Genomic DNA, 23,760 nt, shown 5'->3' with positions numbered 1-23,760 from the left:
CTTAGCTTGCCAGCCCTAACATTATGTTAGGCTAGCCGGCATGTGCTCCTTGAGATAATGTTGTATTACGTACAGCCAGCGTTGTTATTCAGTTATTTTTCACCGTTAGCATTGGACTATTAGCACCGTTTCAGCGTGTTTTTCACCGTTAGCAAAAAAAAAACTGTTCATTTGAGATGGTGGCTTGAACATGCTCATCGCGAAAGTACACCAACATGTAACTATAATTTTATGGTTATTACCTACAACCTTATTATGACCACGTGCTTCAATGCTGACAGAAAAAGATAAATATTCTATCATGAGTTTTGATAACTAATAACTTATTCTGATTTGTGGATAATGTAATGTCCGCATGATTAGGTAATTCACCTGCACAACTTGAAATCTGACGGCGTTTTTTAGGAATTTCTCAGTACAAAAAAGTCTAAGTTCTAGAATTACGGGCTGTAAGGTCAAAGCGGTCCTTTAAAGATGCCCTGAAACGTTTTGTCTACAGCCTGCTGCTTCACTAGAGAGTGCGTGTGGTATTTAGTACTGAGAGGAACGCAAAAAGAACTAAAACAATTGGTGCGCGTAAAATCAAGTTTTTAGTCTTACAACTTCAAAACCTGAAAAGAAACGTGAAAACGATGTTCACTTTTAAACCATAGTCTGCAAATGATTTCGCCGACTACATCCTATCTACGCAACTGTACTCTATACAAGGTGTGCACAATTGTGTCTAAACTTTGGCGAGCATAAATACGTTGCTTGATTAGAAAAGAGACTTAAATCCCCAATATTTAGGGTATTTTCCTCGAAAATGCACACACCTCTCCGAGATCCCTAATTGTGACTGAAAACATTTTTAAAAGCATTTTCTTGGTATTGTCGTGAACCGCCATTTCGCATTCTGCATGATGTTTGCGTTTAACATGACTGCACTACCCTTCAGCAAATTGTTTTTTTTTTTTGGGGGGGGGGGGGCATTGGGAGGCAGCCAAAGTTACCCAAAAGAAATGTCAGGGGATTAAGGAACCGGTCGGATGGCGGGAATGTTGTGTTTGCATGTTGCCCAAAGCGTTAGTTAGATGTGCAGAATGGGTGAATGCGTTAGTCATGAGGCTCCGCGATGGTGGTCTAGTGGCTAGGGTACTTGGCTGCTGAACCGTAAATCGCGGGATCATATCTCGGCTGCGGTGGCTGCATTTTCGATGGAGGCGAAAATGCTGTGGGCCTGTGTGCTCAGATTTGGGTGCATGTAAAGAACCCCAGAGGGTCAAAATTTCTGGAGCCCTCCACTACGGCGTCTGTCATAATCATATGGTGGTTTTGGGACGTTAAATTCCTCATATCAATCAATAAATGAGCTTGCCTCCGCAATTAGCTCCGAGCGGAAGTCACAATTGGTCCTCAGATGTCCACCCTTTCATTCCTTTTCGCATGCCATACCCAGCCCTTGCTATTTTATCGCAAGTTACACAAGCGTATTTAACGTCCTTTATTTTTTAAAAACGTTTGAACTGGGATTTAGGGTGCTTTCGTGGCCGGTATGTATTAGGAAAGAAATTCTCTACTGCTCTAACTACAGTAATTGCGAGTTATATTTTTCTTACCCCGTTGGCAGAGACTTACTAGGGCTTTAATTTTATACTTTTCAAACTCCTTAACTTGGGGATGAAAGAAAACTTTCAAGTCTATTATCTGGTCAAAAGAAAATTAAATAAAAAGTTTAAATCATAACTTTCAGAACATTGAGGTAAATCGGCTTTGCCTGAAAATAAACAAGAACAGCTCTAAAACATTACCATTTCTCTTTCACTTCGTGAACCCTAGTTCTTCCCAGTGGTACGTTAAGCGACAAGGTGTTTGTCCAGACAGGTATAGGCCTACATGCATCAATTTTGCTGTATTTTTTGCAATAGAGTACAAGTATAACGAGTAATTTTTGTATCTGGGAGTAGAACCGATTTGAATGAGCTGAAGTCACGCAAGACAAAACAATAACAAATTGATTAGTTCAGTAGTTTTATTTCACTCAAAAGTATTAAGGATTGTACTACGAGCTGTACCAAGATCACTCAGCTGTTGAACAGAGCTATATTTTGCCATACCTTATATATTATGTGAATCTAAGCACAAACATTCTCTGTATTAATACTATCGTCCGTGTTAATCAAAGAATGCGAGCATAACACCATCAGAGCAAAGTTTTGTGTTGCAAAGACAGCCAGTTGCCTTCGAATAAGCTAAAAAATAGAGTTTTTTTGACACCGTAACGACGGAATTCCTGTCCTTAGTAGTCGTTGAAACGATGAACAGCTTCAGAACTTCCCACGTTAACAACCAGCTCGTTGGTTTGGTATGACCCGAGACATTAACCCCTCGTCAGAATCATGTTCGTGTAAGATATATTACTGGTATGTATATATATATATATATATATATATATATATATATATATATATATATATATATATATATATATATATATATATATACAAGGGAGAGAAGTGTATACCTAAGGGCTCGTATTTCCGTGTTTTAACACAATATTAATGAGATATAACAGACAGTAATGCCAAGGAATGTACAGGGGAAGTTATTAGAGCCAATGGAATGTAAATAAGGAGGAAGAAGAAAGAAAAGTGGATGGAAAAATTACCAGCTGTGAGCAGGAGTCGAACCTACGACCTTCGAATAACGCGTTCGATGCTCTAACCACTGAGCTATCACAGCGGCCGTCCCTCCATCCACTTTTTGGGGTTTATATGTGAATTTAGAAGTAGGAGTGACAATCAGCGCCATCTATAAGCCAACCAACGAGTGTGAAAACACTCTTATTCGCATGTTTGGCGACACGTAGCACGTGAACTTATGAGCGGGCAGCTGATTAATTGTCCCTCTTATACAACCTAAACACACCAAGTCTGCCAGTACGAGACCCTCGTTCAATGAAATAAGGGAGAGAAGTGTATACCTAAGGGCTCGTATTTCCGTGTTTTAACACAATATTAATGAGATATAACAGACAGTAATTTCATTTTCATTTCATTTATTTACTCTCAAGGCCGAAGCATTACAGAGAGGAGCGGGTATACATCGTACAGAAAATCAGGAAATACAGCAAATCAAAATTATATGCGCATAACGGCGGTCTGAAAACCATAAAAGAAAAGAAAGACTGCGTGATGTGAAGAAGAGGCAGGGTGGTTGTAACAACAATGTTCAACATGGTTGCGTCTTTGAATGACACGCGCACACAAAAAACTAACAAGAGAAAACACAGCGTGACTTAAGTGGCGAATTTACGCGAAATGGTTAGAGAGGGCGTTTTTAAACAAAGTGAGGTCAGTGATAGCAGCGATAGGGGCGAGAAGGTGGGTCCACTCATTTGCAGTTTTCGGGATGAATGATTCAAAATATAAATTCGTGCGGGCGCTACGAACGCCCACTTTAAACTGATGATCGTTGCGTGAGGAAACGTACGATGGGGGCTGGAAAAGAGTGTTGCTAAAAGACGGAATACAATGAAAGATCTTATGGAACAGGCTAAGGCGAGATATTTTACGCCGCAGTGAGAGAGTGGGTAAGTGAAGATTGGCTTTCATCGAGGTAACACTGGACGTGCGATGGTAGTTTGACATGACAAAACGTGCCGAGCGATTTTGAACCGCCTCGATGCTGTCAGCGAGGTAATTGGTATGTGGATCCCAGACTGATGACGCGTACTCGAGTTTGGGTCGGACTAATGTTTGATAAAGCAGAAGTTTAAGGTTAGTCGGAGCCAAAGAAAAGTTTCTGCGCAGATAACCTAACGTGCGATTCGCATTGTTTGTAATATAATCGACATGCGTGTTCCAAGAGAGATTGTTAGAAATATATACTCCTAGGTACTTGTAGGACAAAACCAGATCGAGATTGCTGTGGTTAAGTGTGTAGTCGCACGGTACATTATGAGAAATACAACGGGAAATTCGCATAGCCTTGCATTTAGTAACGTTTAGCTTCATTAACCATGCGTCGCACCATGATGAAATGTGATCCAGGTCTGTTTGAAGGGCAAGATTATCTGCGTTAGTCCGGATTTCACGGTAAATTACACAGTCATCGGCAAATAGTTTGATGGATGATGAAATGTCTTTAGGTAAGTCGTTGATGTAGATAAGAAATAGTAGGGGACCAAGAACTGAACCTTGCGGAACGCCGGACGTTACAGGGCTAGTCGGGGAACAATGGTCGTTAGCAGTTACAAACTGGGTGCGGTTAGATAGGAAACATTCAATCCACTTTAAGACGTTAGCATCAATATTTAGCGCGTTTAGTTTCAGAAGAAGTAACTTGTGGCAGACGGTATCAAAGGCTTTTGAAAAATCTATGAAGACACAATCAACAGTAGATGAACGATCAGCAGCAGAGAATAAATCGTTAGTGAAGGCCAGAAGCTGTGTCTCACATGAATAATATTTCCTAAACCCGTGTTGGTGAATGCTAAAGAAGGCGTTACTTTCAAGATAACTCACGACGTGGGTGTAAATTACATGTTCGAGAAGTTTGCATGGTAAACTGTTAGTGAAATGGGGCGATAGTTCCCGGGACTATGAGCGTTTCCTGATTTAAACAAGAGAGCCACCTTCCCCACCTTCCAGTCCTCTGGGAGAACACCTTCTTCTAATGACTGATCAAAAAGTCTCGACAGAATAATTGAGGAATGAACGTCAGTGTTTTTCAAAAATTTAGAAGAAATGCCATCGACGCCTGGTGACGACGAAATTTTTAAATTTTGGATCAACTTGCGTATGCCGGCCCGGTGAACGTGTACAGAATTCATCACAATGAAATCGCGAGCTTGAACACCTGGAAGGACGGCAGGAGTGGTGTTCGTAAAGAATGAAGAAAATGCATGGTTAAGGGTGATACAAACGTTCTCCCTGGAAATTACTTCGTCCGTGTCAGTGGGAAGTTCAATCTGTTTCCTATCGCCCCCATTGACCTGCCAAAAGTTGTGGGGATTGTTTTGCAGAATTAACGGTAGCGTTTGCTGAAGAAAGGACTCCTTTGCCGCGGATAAAGCACGCCCATATTCATCGGCTACCTTTTTGTAAACCTCCCATCTTTCAGATAAATTAGAACGCTTGGCTTGGCGGTAAACGCGCTTCTTTTTATTGGACAGGCGTTTCAATGTTGGCGTGAACCACGGTGATTGACTGTTACATGCGATTTCGCGTAGTGGTATGTACTTGTTAACGAGTTCGGCAACTTTATTTTTAAACAGCATCCAGTTATCGTTGACAGATCTTTGGTTGAAGTCTTCTAGAAAAACGGAGGTGAAATGTTCAAGTTCGGTATTAATGGTTCCATAATCAGCTCTACTGTAGTCCCTGAATCGCTTTTTACTTTTTTGTTTACGGGGCGATGCGCAGGGGAGGTTGAAAACAATTGCTTCGTGATCACTGAGGCCTGGCAAAACAGAAAGCGATTGCACGAGATCGGGGTGAGAAGTCAGAACTAAGTCTAAAGTTGAAGCACTTGAATGTGTATTGCGAGTTGGGCACATAACCAGCTGCGTTAAATTGAATTGCGCGCATGTGTTAAGGAAGCAGGTGCTTTCAGAGGAGCCAGAGCCAGGCGATAAATGGGAGTTGTTCCACGAAATATCAGGAAAGTTAAAATCACCTAGGATTAAAATTGGTGTGGCAGGGAACCTCACGTGCAAGTCACTCAAGACGTCATGAAAATCATTGGAAAAACCAGATGGCGCATTCGGAGGGCGATAGCAGGCACAAACAATGACATCTTTGTGACTTATGCGGATTCGAACGCACACCAATTCAAGGGAACATACAATGGGAATTTTAAAAGACGAATTCCTCTGAAACAGCGATCAAGACACCGCCACCAGAACGCGAGCCACGGTCACACCTAAAAAAGGAAAATTTTTTGTCGCACTGCAGGATCTCACGGTTTTCAACTTTTGACGACAGCCAGGTTTCGGTCAAAACTATCACATCGGAAAGGCACACGTTTATTAACGAAGACAAGTCATCACGCTTGTTGATAACACTTCTGATATTACAAAGCAAAAAACAACAGTCAGGGTTAGAGGTATTACAACTTGTGTTAGCATCTAGCTACAGTGGAGAAGATGGGCCTCTGATGACAGGATCATCGCGATTAGGAGGATTTGAGGGGTCACGCGAGTCCGTTTCTATTTCGCACACGCGATCTGAAGATGCGCAGTAGGTGTATATTTTATTGCCAATGACCACTTTATTGTATTTAAGAGAAAATTTGTGACCAGTCGACTTGGCGAAGTCCATTAGTTTTTTCCGGGTGGCTCGTGTAGCCTTGCAGAAATCCTCACAGATTGATGTATTTGTGTCACGAAACTTGGACTTCTGAGACAAAACACTATCTTTAGTTTTGGAAGAAGTGAAACGTGCTATCACGGGCCTAGTTTTATGCCGCGAAAACGTTCCTAGCCTGTGAGCACGCACGATAGCATCGTCAGGTAGCTGCAAGTTTAACGTAGAGGTAAGAATCAATCGGACCTTTTCTTCAGAATCGGCCCAAGTTTCTGACGCTGAATCTTCAATTCCGTAGGAAATCAGGTTCTCACGACGAGACCTATCCTCGAACTCATCCAGACGCGCTCGGAGCGAAGCCTGTTCACTTCGAACGGCGGTGGCTATCATTTCCTGCACGTGAGAGCCGTCTAGAAATTCTTCAAACGAATCGACTTGTTTTTCTAGATCAGTTAGCCGAGTGGTCAAATCTAACACTTTGGACTCAAGTAACTTTTGGTTTTCTTTCACTTCGTCTATGGATTTAATGAGGGTGTCATGCCGTTGGTCAACGTGTTTTGTTAAATCTTGAATAGCCAGAAGAACGTCACTGCTCTGTTTGCTAGGGTCTTGTTTCGGGGGACCAGGGTTGAGCTCGACGTCTCCGCTGACCAACAACATTTTAGCAACAAAAACACACTCCACAACGGTGCAGGAGAGAACACTTGGGCATGGGAACAGCAGCAGAAAGAGGTTGTTTGAGCGTTTAGAAAAAAGGGGTGGGGCGGGACCAACCTGAACAAAAAGACAAAGGGGGTTGTCAGCCGCCGGCATCACTGCTGCGATCCAATGCCCACTGAAGGGCGAAGGGTTCCGCCAGCCGGTTATATGGTCCGTCTGCCTTGATGACGATGTCACACTGGCTTCTTCTGCGTAGTAGGGTTTCAATGTTGCGTAAGGCGGCCAACCATGGTCGACGCAAGGTGACGAGTCAAACAAGGGACATGCGTCGATCTCAGGAGGCAGTCGCAGTCGATCCGCGCAGGCAGCAGGGCACGTTCCAAGGATTGCAGCCAGCTGAACAAAAAGACAAAGGGGGTTGTCAGCCGCCGGCATCACTGCTGCGATCCAATGCCCACTGAAGGGCGAAGGGTTCCGCCAGCCGGTTATATGGTCCGTCTGCCTTGATGACGATGTCACACTGGCTTCTTCTGCGTAGTAGGGTTTCAATGTTGCGTAAGGTGGCCAACCATGGTCGACGCAAGGTGACGAGTCAAACAAGGGACATGCGTCGATCTCAGGAGGCAGTCGCAGTCGATCCGCGCAGGCAGCAGGGCACGTTCCAAGGATTGCAGTCAGCTGAACAAAAAGACAAAGGGGGTTGTCAGCCGCCGGCATCACTGCTGCGATCCAATGCCCACTGAAGGGCGAAGGGTTCCGCCAGCCGGTTATATGGTCCGTCTGCCTTGATGACGATGTCACACTGGCTTCTTCTGCGTAGTAGGGTTTCAATGTTGCGTAAGGCGGCCAACCATGGTCGACGCAAGGTGACGAGTCAAACAAGGGACATGCGTCGATCTCAGGAGGCAGTCGCAGTCGATCCGCGCAGGCAGCAGGGCACGTTCCAAGGATTGCAGCCAGCTGAACAAAAAGACAAAGGGGGTTGTCAGCCGCCGGCATCACTGCTGCGATCCAATGCCCACTGAAGGGCGAAGGGTTCCGCCAGCCGGTTATATGGTCCGTCTGCCTTGATGACGATGTCACACTGGCTTCTTCTGCGTAGTAGGGTTTCAATGTTGCGTAAGGTGGCCAACCATGGTCGACGCAAGGTGACGAGTCAAACAAGGGACATGCGTCGATCTCAGGAGGCAGTCGCAGTCGATCCGCGCAGGCAGCAGGGCACGTTCCAAGGATTGCAGTCAGCTGAACAAAAAGACAAAGGGGGTTGTCAGCCGCCGGCATCACTGCTGCGATCCAATGCCCACTGAAGGGCGAAGGGTTCCGCCAGCCGGTTATATGGTCCGTCTGCCTTGATGACGATGTCACACTGGCTTCTTCTGCGTAGTAGGGTTTCAATGTTGCATAAGGCGGCCAACCATGGTCGACGCAAGGTGACGAGTCAAACAAGGGACATGCGTCGATCTCAGGAGGCAGTCGCAGTCGATCCGCGCAGGCAGCAGGGCACGTTCCAAGGATTGCAGCCAGCTGAACAAAAAGACAAAGGGGGTTGTCAGCCGCCGGCATCACTGCTGCGATCCAATGCCCACTGAAGGGCGAAGGGTTCCGCCAGCCGGTTATATTGTCCGTCTGCCTTGATGACGATGTCACACTGGCTTCTTCTGCGTAGTAGGGTTTCAATGTTGCGTAAGGCGGCCAACCATGGTCGACGCAAGGTGACGAGTCAAACAAGGGACATGCGTCGATCTCAGGAGGCAGTCGCAGTCGATCCGCGCAGGCAGCAGGGCACGTTCCAAGGATTGCAGCCAGCTGAACAAAAAGACAAAGGGGGTTGTCAGCCGCCGGCATCACTGCTGCGATCCAATGCCCACTGATCAATGCCAAGGAATGTACAGGGGAAGTCATTAGAACCAATGGAATGTAAATAAGGAGAAAGAAGTAAAGTGGATGAAAAAATTACCAGCTGTGAGCAGGAATCGAACCTACGACCTTCGAATAACGCGTTCGATGCTCTAACCACTGAGCTATCACAGCGGCCGTCCCTCCATCCACTTTTTGGGGTTTATATGTGAATTTAGAAGTAGGAGTGACAATCAGCGCCATCTATAAGCCAACCAACGAGTGTGAAAACACTCTTATTCGCAATAAGAGTGTTTTCACACTCGTTGGTTGGCTTATAGATAGCGCTGATTGTCACTCCTACTTCTAAATTCACATATAAACCCCAAAAAGTGGATGGAGGGACGGCCGCTGTGATAGCTCAGTGGTTAGAGCATCGAACGCGTTATTCGAAGGTCGTAGGTTTGATTCCTGCTCACAGCTGGTAATTTTTTCATCCACTTTTCTTTCTTCTTTCTCCTTATTTACATTCCATTGGTTCTAATAACTTCCCCTGTACATTCCTTGGCATTACTGTCTGTTATATCTCATTAATATTGTGTTAAAACACGGAAATACGAGCACTTAGGTATACACTTCTCTCCCTTATTTCATTGAACGAGGGTCTCGTACTGGCAGACTTGGTGTGTTTAGGTTGTATAAGAGGGACAATTAATCAGCTGCCCGCTCATAATAAGTTCACGTGCTACGTGTCCCCAAACATGCGAATAAGAGTGTTTTCACACTCGTTGGTTGGCTTATAGATGGCGCTGATTGTCACTCCTACTTCTAAATTCACATATAAACCCCAAAAAGTGGATGGAGGGACGGCCGCTGTGATAGCTCAGTGGTTAGAGCATCGAACGCGTTATTCGAAGGTCGTAGGTTCGATTCCTGCTCACAGCTGGTAATTTTTTCATCCACTTTTCTTTCTTCTTTCTCCTTATTTACATTCCATTGGTTCTAATAACTTCCCCTGTACATTCCTTGGCATTACTGTCTGTTATATCTCATATATATATATATATATATATATATATATATATATATATATATATATATATGTATATATATATATATATATATATATATATATATATATATATATATATATTTAGGGTGTCCCACGTAACTTTAGCCAGAGTTTAAAAATATGCCAGAACACGTAATTACGACAACACCAAATGCATGTTGCTCACCGTTGCCTGGAGTTAGTCAGACTACTTTTTTGTTCCTAAATAGTGTTTAATTAACTAACTTGAAATGGATATAGATAAGAATTTCAATGAGAAAGTTGTATATCGAGTTGCAAAACGTCTGATTAGACAGTTTTGAACTCTATATCTGTTAAGTATTAGTGTTTTTCCGCTGATTGCAAATGCCCGCGAAATACCAAAAAAAGTACTACGTGACAAACCCGCTCGCGTGTCAGTGCGCACGATGATTCTAGTGCTCCCTAACGTTGCGCGTACGAACGATACGCTTCCCTTGCACCGGTTCATGACAGCGATAAGCAGTCAGAGCGGTTATTGTTTTGTGGCCAATAGAAAAACGTGTTCATCGTAAAGCTACCACCATCATTGCGGCCCTGCCGAGACAGCACAATGGGGCAAATGCTATGGTCGTTCGTACGCAAAACGTTATAGAGTACTAGAATCGTTGTGCGCACTGGCGCACGAGCGGGTTTGTCATGCGGCATTTTTTGGATTTCGCGGGCACTTGTAATTAGCAGAAAAACACTGATACCTAACAGATATAATGTTCATAACTGTCTAATCTGACGTTTTGCAAACTGATCTACAACTTACTGATTGAAACTTTTTATCTATCTTAGTTTGTTGAAAAGTTAGTCAATTAAACATATCGAATAAACAATATTTGCGAACACAAAGAATAGTCTGACTAACTCCAGGCAATGGTGAGTAACATGCATTCAGTCGCATGGCAATTACGTGTTCCGCCATATTTTTAAATTCTGGCTCAAGTTACGTGGGACACCCTGCATATATACTGTCACAGGGTGAGAGTCGACCAAAGGTAGAAAGAAATATATTTACAGATTACACACGGAGAACACAGAGTCCTTCAGCCAAGATGGCAGAGTAGCTACAACAACACGAGCTCTTTTCCAATTGCCATTTCGTCGCCTTGATGGACCATTCCTCGAAGTTCATCATGGCTTGTATTATATAGTCACCATGGCTGGATGCGCCGTCTCGGCGTTGAAGAAAGCGTACGACCCTGCTTACAAAAGTACGGCTTAAGGCGAGAGACGTGTACAATGTCAGCAGACGGCACACACGACGATGGAGTGTCCATTGGGCGACCTCATATGTGACCACGGTCAGTGGTCGCAAGACTTTGTAAGGCCCGTTGTAATGAGCGAGAAACTTCGACGACAGACCAACGTGGCGGGAAGTCCAGAGCAAGACCAAAGACACTGAGGAGTACGAGACAGCTCGGTGACGGCGGTCGTAGCGGTCCTCTTGAGAGAGCTGCGGGGCAGAAAGGCGATCCCGGGCGGTCTGGCGGGCCCCCCAAGCTCGAGTAGTTTCATCGCGAGCGTACTCGGTAGAAGTGTGCGTAGCTTACGGCAGAAGAGTGGCAAAAGGCAAAGTGGGGTGACGGCCGCACTAGAGATAGAAGGGGGAAAGACCAGCGGTGTCGTGGCATGACGAGTTGTAGGCAAACGTCACGTAAGGCAAAGTGGCATCCTAATCACGACCTGCGGAGACGTACATAGATAGCATTGTCGTCAGAGTGTGGTTGATGCACTCAGTATGTCCATTTGTTTGCGGGTGGTAGGTGGTGGCGAGTTTTTGGCGTGTGCACCATGAGCAAAGAATGTCGTCCACAACCTTGGAGAGACACGATTCATCACGGTTGGTCAGCAGTTGACGTGGTGCTCTATGGTGGAGAAGGAGTCGTGAAGGAGTACGTCTGCGACATCTGTAGCGCATCTTGTTGGTAGCGCTCGCGGGATGACATACCGTGTCGCGCATGCTATGTCACGTGTATCGCGCATACCATATATTACTGGTGAAAATATTGTGCTTTTTATAAATTACACCACTTAACATGCAGCATATTCGAATTTTGGACTAAAGCGAGAAAAAAGGAAATAAAACAAAAATGAATAAACCGTCATAGTCATGAAAGAGAAGTATAAATATATATATATATATATATATATATATATATATATATATATGTGAATAAAAAGAAGACACACGTCGAAAAACAGAAAGGTTTCTTTACGTTTCGGCCGTGGGACCGGCCTTCATCAGAATAACTGATGTAACAGTGGTGCAACAGCATATAAGCGCATACGTTTCGCTTGCAATAATCACGTGAGTGTAAACATCTTAAAAACAAGTACAACAATCAGACATGAATTCTATATGGGGGCCCCCGTATCGCATCCTACTTATAAGCAATCAATTAAAAAGTCATGACACGTGCGCAAGGATTACAGCTGGTTCAAGCAATAACATCTACAGCGGTCACTGATGCAAGACGCTAAGTTTCCCCATACTCTCAATTAAACCGCCTCCGATTGTATTGAACTTCAAGATGAGAAATGATTAGCGCACTTCCCTGCCATGATGCTTTCGGAAGCCAGACTCCAGAATCGTGGCTCTAATGTTGTCAAATGAGTGGCCCATTGCGTTAGCATGCTTTGATATTGGAAGGTGAGGAAGTGAAGAGATATGAGCCTTGTGATTGTTAAACCGATATCGGGAGGGTGTTTCGGTTTCGCCTACGTATGCATTCCACAGATCGAGCATTCCAGGAGGAGCATTCCACATTGCGCGTGTCGCAGTTATAGTCACCATTTATTTTCACAATGAAGTTAGATGCGGTGCTGTTTGCGATAAGTGAAGTGGTCATATGCTGGCAGATTTTGCAACGAGGTTTGTTGCAAGGACGGCAGCCAGTAGGTTTACTGCGTACGCGTTTTGACGACATGAGTAGGTCACGCAGATTTTGCGCTCTTCTGTACGTCACACGCAGTTGTTCTGGGAAAATTGATTTAAGTCGTTCGCTTTGTAGAAGTATGTTATGGTGCTTTCTTAAAACGGGATTTACGTGTTGCGCAGGCGCGGCAAATGTTAGAACAAGGTTAGTGCAGGAGAAGACCGGCTGTTTATTTTTGGTGCGTAAAAGCGTTTTGCGGTCCTGGTTACTTGCCCTTTTTATGGCGTCATCTATAATCTTAGAAGGGTATTTCCGTTTTGATAAATCACTCCGAAGCTGCGCACAATTGGAATAAAATCAGTTTCTTGGGAGCATATTCTGTTAAAACGAAGGGCCTGGCTATAGGGTATGCTGGTTTTAGAGTGCGTGAAATGGTTGCTATTAAAAAGAAGGTATTGTTGAGTATCAGTTGGCTTTCTGTAAACTTTAGTGGCAAGCTTGCCGTCACACATTTTTCACTGTTACGTCAAGAAAGTTGATAGCTTGTCTTGAGTAGGTATGAGAGAATGAAATGGACGGATGAGCGTTGTTGAAATCGTGAATGAATGATAAGGGATGAGGTTCACCGTGCTGCCAAATCATGAATATATCGTCAATGTACCTTTTGTAGTACAATGGTTTAAGTGAACGGCTTGTCGGAAATTCGTTTTCAAATATGCCCATGAAAATATTGGCATAATTAGGGCCTATGGGTGTGCCCATCGATGTACCATTAACATGAAGGTAATGAGTGCCGTAAAATTCAAAGTTGTTAGACGAATTTTAAAAGGGTCATCAAAGTCTAGCTGGTAATTACTTTGTCACAGACAGACTCGTATGAGTGAAGTACTGCTCGTATTCCATGTTCTTTTGGAATGTTTGTATACATATATATATATATATATATATATATATATATATATATATATATATATATATATATATATATATATATATATATATATATATATATATATATATATATATATATATATATATATATATGTGTGTGTGTGTGTGTGTGTGTGTGTGTGTGTGTATGTATATATATATATATATATGTATATATATATTTATATGTATATATATATATATATATATGTATATATATATAGAGAGATATTGACCCGCAGGTCGCGGGTTCAAATCCCGGCTGCGGCGGCTGCATTTCCGATGGATGTGGAAATGGTGTAGGCCCGTGTGCTCAGATTTGGGTGCACGTTAAAGAACCCCAGGTGGTCTAAATTTCCGGAGCCCTCCACTACGGCGTCTCTCATAATCATATGGTGGTTTTGGGACGTTAAACCCCACAAATCAATGTTCGTATATAGGGACGCCACGTCAAGGGTAACCAGGAGTGAATCAGAGGGGACAGAGAGGTCAACGATGTCGGACAAGTGGTTTGTGTCTTTGATGTACGATTGAAAAGAAGACGGAATTCGGTTAAATACTGTATCTACAAATTGGGAGACCAGTTCCGTAAGTGTACCAATGCCGGAAACGATGGGTTGATCAGGGTTTCCTGACATGTATTTTTGGCAGGAGGTAAAAGCGACTCGCGATGGGACTTAGTGGAACGAGGGTATGCAGAGCAGAATTGGGAATTTTTCGCTTTTCAATGGGGTTAGTTAGCGCGCGTATAAGCATAGATTTGAGCTGCTCAGTGGGTCTTCGTCTAGCCACCTGTAAAAAGTGCTGTTGGAAAGCTGTCTGGAAGCTTCGCTGTCGTAATGGTGTTTGTTTAGTAGTACCACAGCTCCCCCTTTATCAGCTCGTTCAATTATGATATCACCACGACCTTTCAGTTGCTGCATTGCTGTGGTTTCGTTGATCGAAAGGTTTCTCCTAAACGGAACCTGTTTGCGGTAAATAAGTAGCACATCGCGTTGAACGGTAGAGATATAGAGGTCTAGCAACTTATCCTGTTGGGTAGGTGGGGTCCAAAGTTTGTAAGATGGCAAAATAGAGGTAGGGTCATTAGCAGGGCTTTTGTCAACGAAGTATTTTCTCTGTCTTAAACTTCTGGCAAAAGTGTCCAAATCCTTCATCAGCTTCAATTCACTAAAACCTCCTGTCACTGGGCAAAAATTGAGTCGTCGTGACAATAGCGAAATTTCATCAGCGGAAAGTTCATACGAAGACAGGTTGACTACGTTACCTGATGATAGGGGGTCACCTAGAGGTCTGGAGTTAATATATTTCGAAGAAATTTCAGCGGTATGCAATATCGGGGGAGTATGAGGCGTAATAACTTTGTCCCTGACAAGCTTCTTTCTTTTAGCTGCATATACTTCATCTGATTTTTCGCGCTGGTATGCTGCCAGCAGCACGCATTCATGGATGGCGAGTTTATGATGGGGAAGTAATTGGCTTTCTTGGTTACGAATGGCTTTGAGCGATGTTTCGTCATGGCGAATGACAATGCGCACCAAACCAAAAGAAGCTCTGGAGAGCACCTCGTTCCACGCGATAACCTCAGAACCAGACATGCTAGCTGTGGCGGGTTTTATGGCGATGCGGAGGCCTCTAGGTACAATGCTAGCTTCTAAATAAGTTTTTAACGTAGAGATATGCAATTCGCACCGAATCCGCTTTTCTATCACTTTGCGAATTTTTAAAAATATTCTAGATAGAGAGTAGTCGGAAGAATTTTTACCAGGACGTGTAGATGGTAGTCACTGGGCCTTGCTTTTTAGAGGGCCATCGGTGCGATGAGTTCGCAGTAAGTAGCGGGAGGCTTGAGCAGTACTAGCAGTACTTCACTCATACGAGTCTGTCTGTGACAAAATCATTGACAGCTCGCCTTTGATGACCCTATTAATATTCGTCTTGGAATCTAACAACTTTGAATTTGATGGCACTCATTACCTTCAAGTTAATGGCACCTCGATGAGCACACCCATAGGCCCTACTTATGCCAATATTTTCATGTGCATACTCAACAACGAATTTCTGACAAGCCGTTCACTTAAACCATTGTACTACAAAAGGTACATTGACGATATATTCATGATTCGGCAGCACGGTGAACCTCATCTCTTATCGTTCATTCACGATTTAACAACGCTCATCCGTCCATTTCATTCTCTCATACCTACTCAGGACAAGCTATCAACTTTCTTGACGTAACAGTGAAAAATGTGTGATGGCAAGCTTGCCACTAAAGTTTACAGAAAGCCAACTGATACTCAACAGTACCTTCATTTTAATAGCAACCATGTGAAGCACTCTAAAACCAGCATATCCTATAGCCAGGCCTTTCGTTTTAAATGAATACGCTCCCAAGAAACTGATTTCAATTCCAATTGTGCGCAGCTTCGGAGTGCTTTATCAAAACAGAAATACCCTTCGAATATTATAGATGACGCCATAAAAAGGGCAAGTAACCAGGACCGCAAAACGCTTTTAAGCACCGAAAATAAACAGCCGGTATTCTCCTGCACTAACCTTGTTCTAACATTTTCCGCGCCTGCGCAACACGTAAATGCTGTTTTAAGAAAGCACCATACCATACTTCTACAAAGCGAACGACTTCAATAAAATTTCCCAGAACCACCGCGTGTGACGTACAGGAGAGCGCAAAATGTGCGTGACCTACTGATGTTGTCAAAAAGCGTACGCAGTAAACCTACTGGCTGCCGTTCTTGCAACAAACCTCGTTGCAAAATCTGCCAGCATATGACCACTTCACTTATCGCAAACAGCAACGCATCTAACTTCAGCGTGAAAATAAATGGTGACTATAACTGCGACACGCGTAATGTGGAATGCTCCTCCTGGAATGCTCCTCCTGGAAGGCTCGATCTGTGGAATGCATACGTAGGCGAAACCGAAACACCCTTTCGATATCGGTTTAACAATCACAAGACTCATATCTCTTCACTTCCTCACTTTCCAACATCAAAGCATACTAACGCAATGGGCCACTCATTTGACAACATTAGAGCCACGATTCTGGAGTCTGGCTTCCGAACGCATCATGACAGGGAAGTGCGCGAATCATTTCTCATCTTTAAGTTCAATACAATCGCAGGCGGTTTAAATGAGAGTACGGGGAAACTTAGCGTCTTGCATCAGTGACCGCTGTAGATGTTATTGCTTGTACCACCTGTAATCCTTGTGCACGTGTCGTGACTTGTTAATTGATTGCTTATAAGTAGGATGTGATACGGGGGCCCCCATATAGATTTCATGTCTGATTGTTGTACTTGATTTTATGGTGTTTACACTCACGTGATTATTGCAAGCGAAACATATGCGCTTATATGCAGTTGCACCACTGTTACATCTGTTATTCTGACGAAGGCCGGTCCCACGGCCGAAACATAAAGAAGCCTTTCTGTTTTTCGACGTGTGTCTTCTTTTTATTCATACTATTTACCGGCGTCCAAGAATTTATTCCCTACCGTTATATATATATATATATATATATATATATATATATATATATATATATATATATATATATATATATATATATATATATATATATATATATATATATATATATATATATATATATATATATATATATATGTGTGTGTGTGTGTGTGTGCGTGTGTGTGTGTGTGTGTGTGTGTGTGTGTGTGTGTGTGTGTGTAGCGGCGATGGTGGAGTTGTTAGAGCATCCGCCTTGCATGCAAAAAGTCCGTGCTTTGAATCCGGTTGCCGCGCAGTTCCCAACCAGGTAAAAACATAACTCGCGTGGTGATGGAACTGCATTGAGAGGCCTGGAGTGCGGCCTCACCGGTGACCACCACCGGTTACGCACTCCCTCACAAGAGAAGGATTGGCCACCCTGGTGCAGTATCTGGCCACTACCTTCAACATGCATACGTGAATTAACTCACAGCCCTCAGTCCCCAGCCCATGTGAGGCAATTGACCACGGCGGTGGTCAGATCTTCAACGCACCAGAGGGTGCTAAGAAACTCTCGATTCAGAAAGGCCGCGATTGGAACCTGAACTTGGCAATGTTTAACGCTAGAACCTTATCTCGTGATGCAAGTCTAGCTGTACTATTCGAGTAGCTAGAGGGTGTTAAATGGGATACAATAGGGCTCAGTGAGGTTAGGAGGACGCATGAGGCCTATACAGTGCTACAGAATGCGCACGTCCTTTGCTATCGGGGCTTGGCTGACAGAAGAGAACTCGGAGTGGGGTTCCTTATTCACAGAAACATAGCTGGAAACATATAGACATACAATAGCAATAATGAAAGGGTGGTAGGTATTGTAAATAAACTCAACAAACATAAAATATAAAGGTGGTACAGGCTTACGCACCTACATCTAGCCATGATGACGCTTCAGTTGAAAGCTTCTATAAGGACGTGGTATCGGCAATGAGTAAGGTAAAATTACAGTACTGTACTGTTGGGAGACTTTAATGCAAAGGTAGAAAGCAGGCTGGAGACCAGGCAGTAGGAGATTATGGCATCGGTACTAGAAATGGCAGAGAAGGGCTACAAGTAGAATTCGCAGAACGCAATTATTTAAGGATTTTGAATACCTTCTAGCGAAAACGAGGAAACCGTAAGTGAATATGGAGGAGCCCTAATGGCGATCATAACAACGAAATAGACGTTATGATGAGTGCATACCCAGTCATCGTGCAGGATGTGAAAGTTGTTGGCAAGGTACGATACAGTGACCATAGAATGGCACGGTATCGAATTCGCCTAGACTTGAAGAAGGAACGACTGACACTGATACGCAAGTAGCCAATCAATAATCTAGCACTGAGAGGGAAAGTACAGGAATTCAGAGCTTCGCTTCAGAGCAGGTACTCGGCTCTTATTGAAGAAACCAACTTTAGCGTAGATACAAATAATGATCGATAATCTGACGGGTATCATTACGGAGTGTGCAGTAGATGTTGGAGGCACCGTAGTTAGGACACTGGAAATCTTTCTCGGGAAATGAAGACTCTCATTAAGAAGCGTCAAAGCATGAAATTCTCAAGTACAACATACCGTTGCAAATAGAACTGGCAGAGCTTTTGAAGTTCATTAATAAGCGTAAGGTATCCTATATAAGAAGGTGCAACATGGAGAGAATGAAGTACGCTCTGAAAAACGGAGGAAGCGTCAAAGCAGTAGAGGAAACTTGGGATAGGCAAAAATAAGATGTATGCACTAAGGGACAAAGAAGGCAAAATAACTGCAATTGTGGATATGATAGTTAAAATAGTGAAGGAGTTTTACAGAGATCTGTACAGTAGCCGGGATAACTACGACCTTAATACTATAAGAACTAGCAGTGACCCAAATGACACCCCACAAGTAATGGTAGAAGAAGTCAGAAAAGCCTTAGGGAGCATGCAAAGAGGCAAAGCTGCTGGTGAGGATCAGGTAACACCAGATCGGCTGAAAGATGGAGCACAGATTGTGTTACAAAACTAGCCACGTACCTCACAAGAGGGGAAGCTTGGGCTAGTTGCTGCTAGTTGGTGCAAGATTCTACGTTCAGAATGGTTTCGGCAGGCTCACCTGTACCGTCAAGCCCTGCAACTACAAATCCTAGGAAACGAACGCACAGCAGTTAAACAGAAGAAGTGTCGTGAACTCTCAAGCCTCGTAGACCGAAACGTCGAGTTCATTTGGCGTCAGTCGCTCAGTTTCCAGCGGGCCATCACACCAAGGAAGTCTCCATCTGCTAGGAACCGTGTGCGTGTTCTCAGGGATGCTTTTCTTCCCGACAACGTTAAGCACACCCTATGCCTCGGACCAAAGTACGTGGTGGCACCTTCAAGAACACCGCACGAACTCCTCACTCTGGTCACGCAAATCGCCCGTCGTGCTCCTGACTCTGAATTTGATAGATGTGTTGCCCAAGTCGTGCAGGGGCTCTCGAGATGTAAGCCTTCGAACAAAGTTGTCAATAGAGGAGGCACTGTCGCGTACCTAAAGGCACATTCCTTGTCACTTCTGCCGGCTGACAAGGAAGGTGGTTTTGCGGTTCTTCCTCGTTCAATGTTTAAGGTGAAAGCTATGCAGGCAATGCAGTCTCTTTTAAACGAGAATGATGAGATTGGTCAGCGCTCTTTCTGTCTACCCTGTCCTTTTTCCTTTGTTGGCGCGCTGAAACATCTTGCATATATGACTACGCACCAACTAGCCCAAGCTTCAACACTCTTGAGTTACATTTCTAGTACATCGGGCATCTATATATCCTCTTCTACAAGCCCTTCTCTTTTCGTCAGTTTAATCAGTGTGGCTGCTTGCCGCGCACGCTCATTGGCGTACTGCATCGGGCTAAAGATACTTCTTTCCGAAGTCAACACGTACCTCTTTACGAGGTGTCTCCTGACGGGAAGAGTACCAGAGTCTTGGAAGATTGTTAACATCATCTTAATACGTAAGAAAGAAGATGAGAAGGACTTGAAGAATTACAGGCTGATAAGCTTGTTCTTCATAGTATACAAGTAAACTTACAAAGGTTATTGCTAACTGAGTTGAGAAAACGTTAGAATTCAATCAACCAAAGGAACAAGCAGATTTCGAACAGGCTAAACAACAATCGACCTCATTCATACTATCATTCAGGTAATAGATAAATACTCAGAATATGGCCAACCACTATACATAGCCTTCATAGATTACGAGAAGGCATTTGATTCAGTAGAAATATCCGCAGTCATGCAGACGCTGCGGAATCAGGGCGTCGATGATGCGTATATAAACATCCTGGAAGAAATCCACTGGGGATCAACTGCTACCATAGGGCTTTGTAAAGGAAGCAACAGAATACCAATCGAGAAGGGTGTAAGGCCAGGGGATACAATCTCCCCAATGATATTTACTGCGTGCTTACAGGAGGTTTTGAGAGGCCTATATTGAGAAAAGTTAGGGATAAGAGTTATTAGAGAGTATCTTAGTAACCTGCGCTTCGCCGATGACATTGCATAGCTGAGTAACTCAGGGGACGAAATGCAACTCTTGATTACACAGTTAGACAAAGAGAGCAGAAAGGTGGGTCTTAAAATTAATCTGCAGAAAACGAAAGTAATGTACAACAACCTCGGAAGAGAGCAGCGCTTTGAGATAGGTAATAGTGCACTTCAAGTTGTAAAAGACTATGTCTGCTTATGGCAGGTAACAACCGCGGAGCCGAACCACAGCATTGAAGTAAATAGAAGATTAAAAATGGGGTGGAACACATTTGGCAAGCACTCTCAAATCATGACAGGTAGATTGCCACTATCCTTCAAGAGAAACGTATATAACAGCTGTATCTTGCCGGCACTTCGCTACGAAGCAGAAACCTGGAGACTTACAAAGGGCAATCAGTTTAAATTGAGGACGACGCAACGAGCAATGGAAAGAAAAATGGTAAGTGTAACCTTAACAGACAAGAAGAGAGCACAGGGGATTACGGAACCAACGGGGGTTAAGGATATCATAGTTCAAATCAAGAAGAAAAATGGACATGGACTGGGCATGTAGCGCGTAGACAGGATAACCTCTGGTCATTAAGGGTAGCTAAGTGCATTCCCAGATAAGGCAAGCGGGTTAAAGGGAGACGGAAGCTTAGGTGGGCAAATGCGATTAAGAAGTGTGAGTGTATAAATTGGCAGCAGCAAGCACAGGACCGAGTTAACTGACGGAACATGGGAGAGGCCTTTGTCCTGCAGCTGGCATAAGCAGGCTGCTGCTGATGATAATATTAGTAATATTAATGATGATAATACTGATGATATGCATACTGCGGGGGCTACGGCCATTTCTTATGCTGCCTCAGACGACGGCAGCTTCGCAGATCCCGTCACCAGAGTTCGTTTTCTCGTGTGGACCACCGCCATGGAGAAGGCGGTTGCTGATTGTCACCGTTGTTGCTCTCTCTCGCTCGTTCGCTCGCTCGCTCGCTCGTGAGTGCGTGAGTGACGCCAAGACAGTGGTCCAAAACTTTATGAAGGGATGGGTCTCTGTCGAGGCGGCGCACATGCTAAACGCCAGAGCCGTAGATTTAAATCTGGCGCGATTGCTACCAAGTCTCTCAAGTGGTTTCCCGCGTGCGTAAAAGAGATCAGCAGCGACCATATATCTGACCTTCAATCGAACCACAACGAATGCACCCACTTCTTCATGTGATTGCCAACCTGCCGCGACGCAGACGAAAGGGCCGCCGATGTGCGCCACATTAACGATGTTGAGGCATTCGATGTCGGAGAACATAATACCTCTGCAACGACAATAACAGACCCCGAGGTCTTACAGGACTGCAAGAACATCACGGTTACTTTCCACGAGATCCTAAACCATTGTAGTGTCACGTGCTTGCTCAAGAAAGACAATGGCAGTTGTGCATGTGCCATGAAGGACTATGAAATGAACGGAAAAGAAGAACTCGCTTGCGCGTTCTATTAAAAAGACCCACCTCCTTCTGGTGTGTCAATCTCTGCGGCAAGACCTGTGTTTTTACGTCGTGACAATATAAAAACGCGACGATGTTACCCACCACCCCACATGCAGCTAGAGAGGTCTCAGGCCTCTGATCTGACGCGTCTGCAGACCGGCACATTTCACAATCTCCGACACCTGCATATACTGTGTCACTCACTATACCCGTCACCCGGCTGTCCATGGTGCTGGCATGAGACTGCCGACTTGGCACATATACTTTGGAAGTGCGAGTGCGGTGTTCGCCGCCACTACTCGGGCGACAGTGAGTGTACCCAGGACGACTGGCTGAGCGGTGACGAACCGCCATTCTCAACCCACGTGCAGTGGAGCAAATCTCGGCTGTTCAGCGAGCAAGGGCTATCGCCGACGACATCGCACGACGCTCCGCGGACGATGGCTCCTGCAGGCCTAGCCCGCCCGGGCCAGTGATTCCTCGTTGGATCTTAAAAAAAGTTTATTACCAACCTTATATATATATATATATATATATATATATATATATATATATATATATATATATATATATATATATATATATATATAGGCAGGCATGGTGGTTGAGTGGCCGTAGCGTTGCATATAGTCTAGTAGATCCTCCGTGAGCGGTCACAACGTGGTTTATTTCGACGTTTCGGCCTAGAGTCTGGCCTTCATCAGGAATAAAGATACAGTTTGTCGGTGCTCAGCTTTATACAATCTCAAATCAGAGGGCAAGGTAAGAGGGAAAAAAAGGAAAGAAAAAAAAGAAAAGAAAAGGAAAGAAAAAAAAGAAAAAAAGAGAAAAATAATATACGGTGGACGCCCCTCGGGTGCCCCCCTCTCCCCTTTTCCCTCCACTCCCCCCCATCTCTCTCCCCTTCACCTTTCTGATGTCAGCGGTCTGTGTATGTTTCCGTTCACTAGCGCATTCCTCCCGATCAGACGGCCCCTCCTGGCACTGGCGGTTCGGTGTGGGGCAAAAAAGAGCTTTTCAGGAAGTCCTAAGCCTTTAACTACTCGGGGTCCCGTAAACAATTCGTCGTAGAAGGACGGGGGCCGCGTATTGTGGCAGAGGCTGGTCAGCGGGCATTTTAGGAAGTTCTAAGCCTTTAACTACTCCGCGCCCTGTCAACATTTCGTCGTAAAAATAGGGGTGCCCCGCATTGTGGTAGGCTGTGCAAGCGCGTGCAATGCGAATTCCTGGCCCGCTTCTAAATTACGCGTGTCGTGGGGGCCTCCCGGCTGTGCACATGGTTGCTGTTGGGCATGTCGTGCATGGCACAATTGATTGGGTAGTAAAATAAAACAGAAAAACAGACGACAGCTGCACTTAGGAAGAGTAGTTACACTTGGAATTGTTTTAGGTTGTCCAGTGCCCTTCGCAGCTGCAGTGCCGTGAACTCAGTTACTATTTTCATTGTTGCCGTTATTGTTTTCTAATGCTTTAATTGCTGCAAGTGTACCAGGATTCTCATTTATTCCTCTATCGAGGGTGTTAAATCGGTGGATAAGGTATGACTCTCGTTGTTCACGTTCTCGATTTGATTTAAATCCCGTCTCTAAGAGCGTTACTGATAGTTTGTCGAATGCATGGTCGGGA

Source organism: Rhipicephalus microplus, chromosome X, assembly GCF_043290135.1.
Source record: "Rhipicephalus microplus isolate Deutch F79 chromosome X, USDA_Rmic, whole genome shotgun sequence".
Taxonomy (NCBI): domain Eukaryota; kingdom Metazoa; phylum Arthropoda; class Arachnida; order Ixodida; family Ixodidae; genus Rhipicephalus; species Rhipicephalus microplus.
This window is presented reverse-complemented; position numbering follows the sequence as displayed.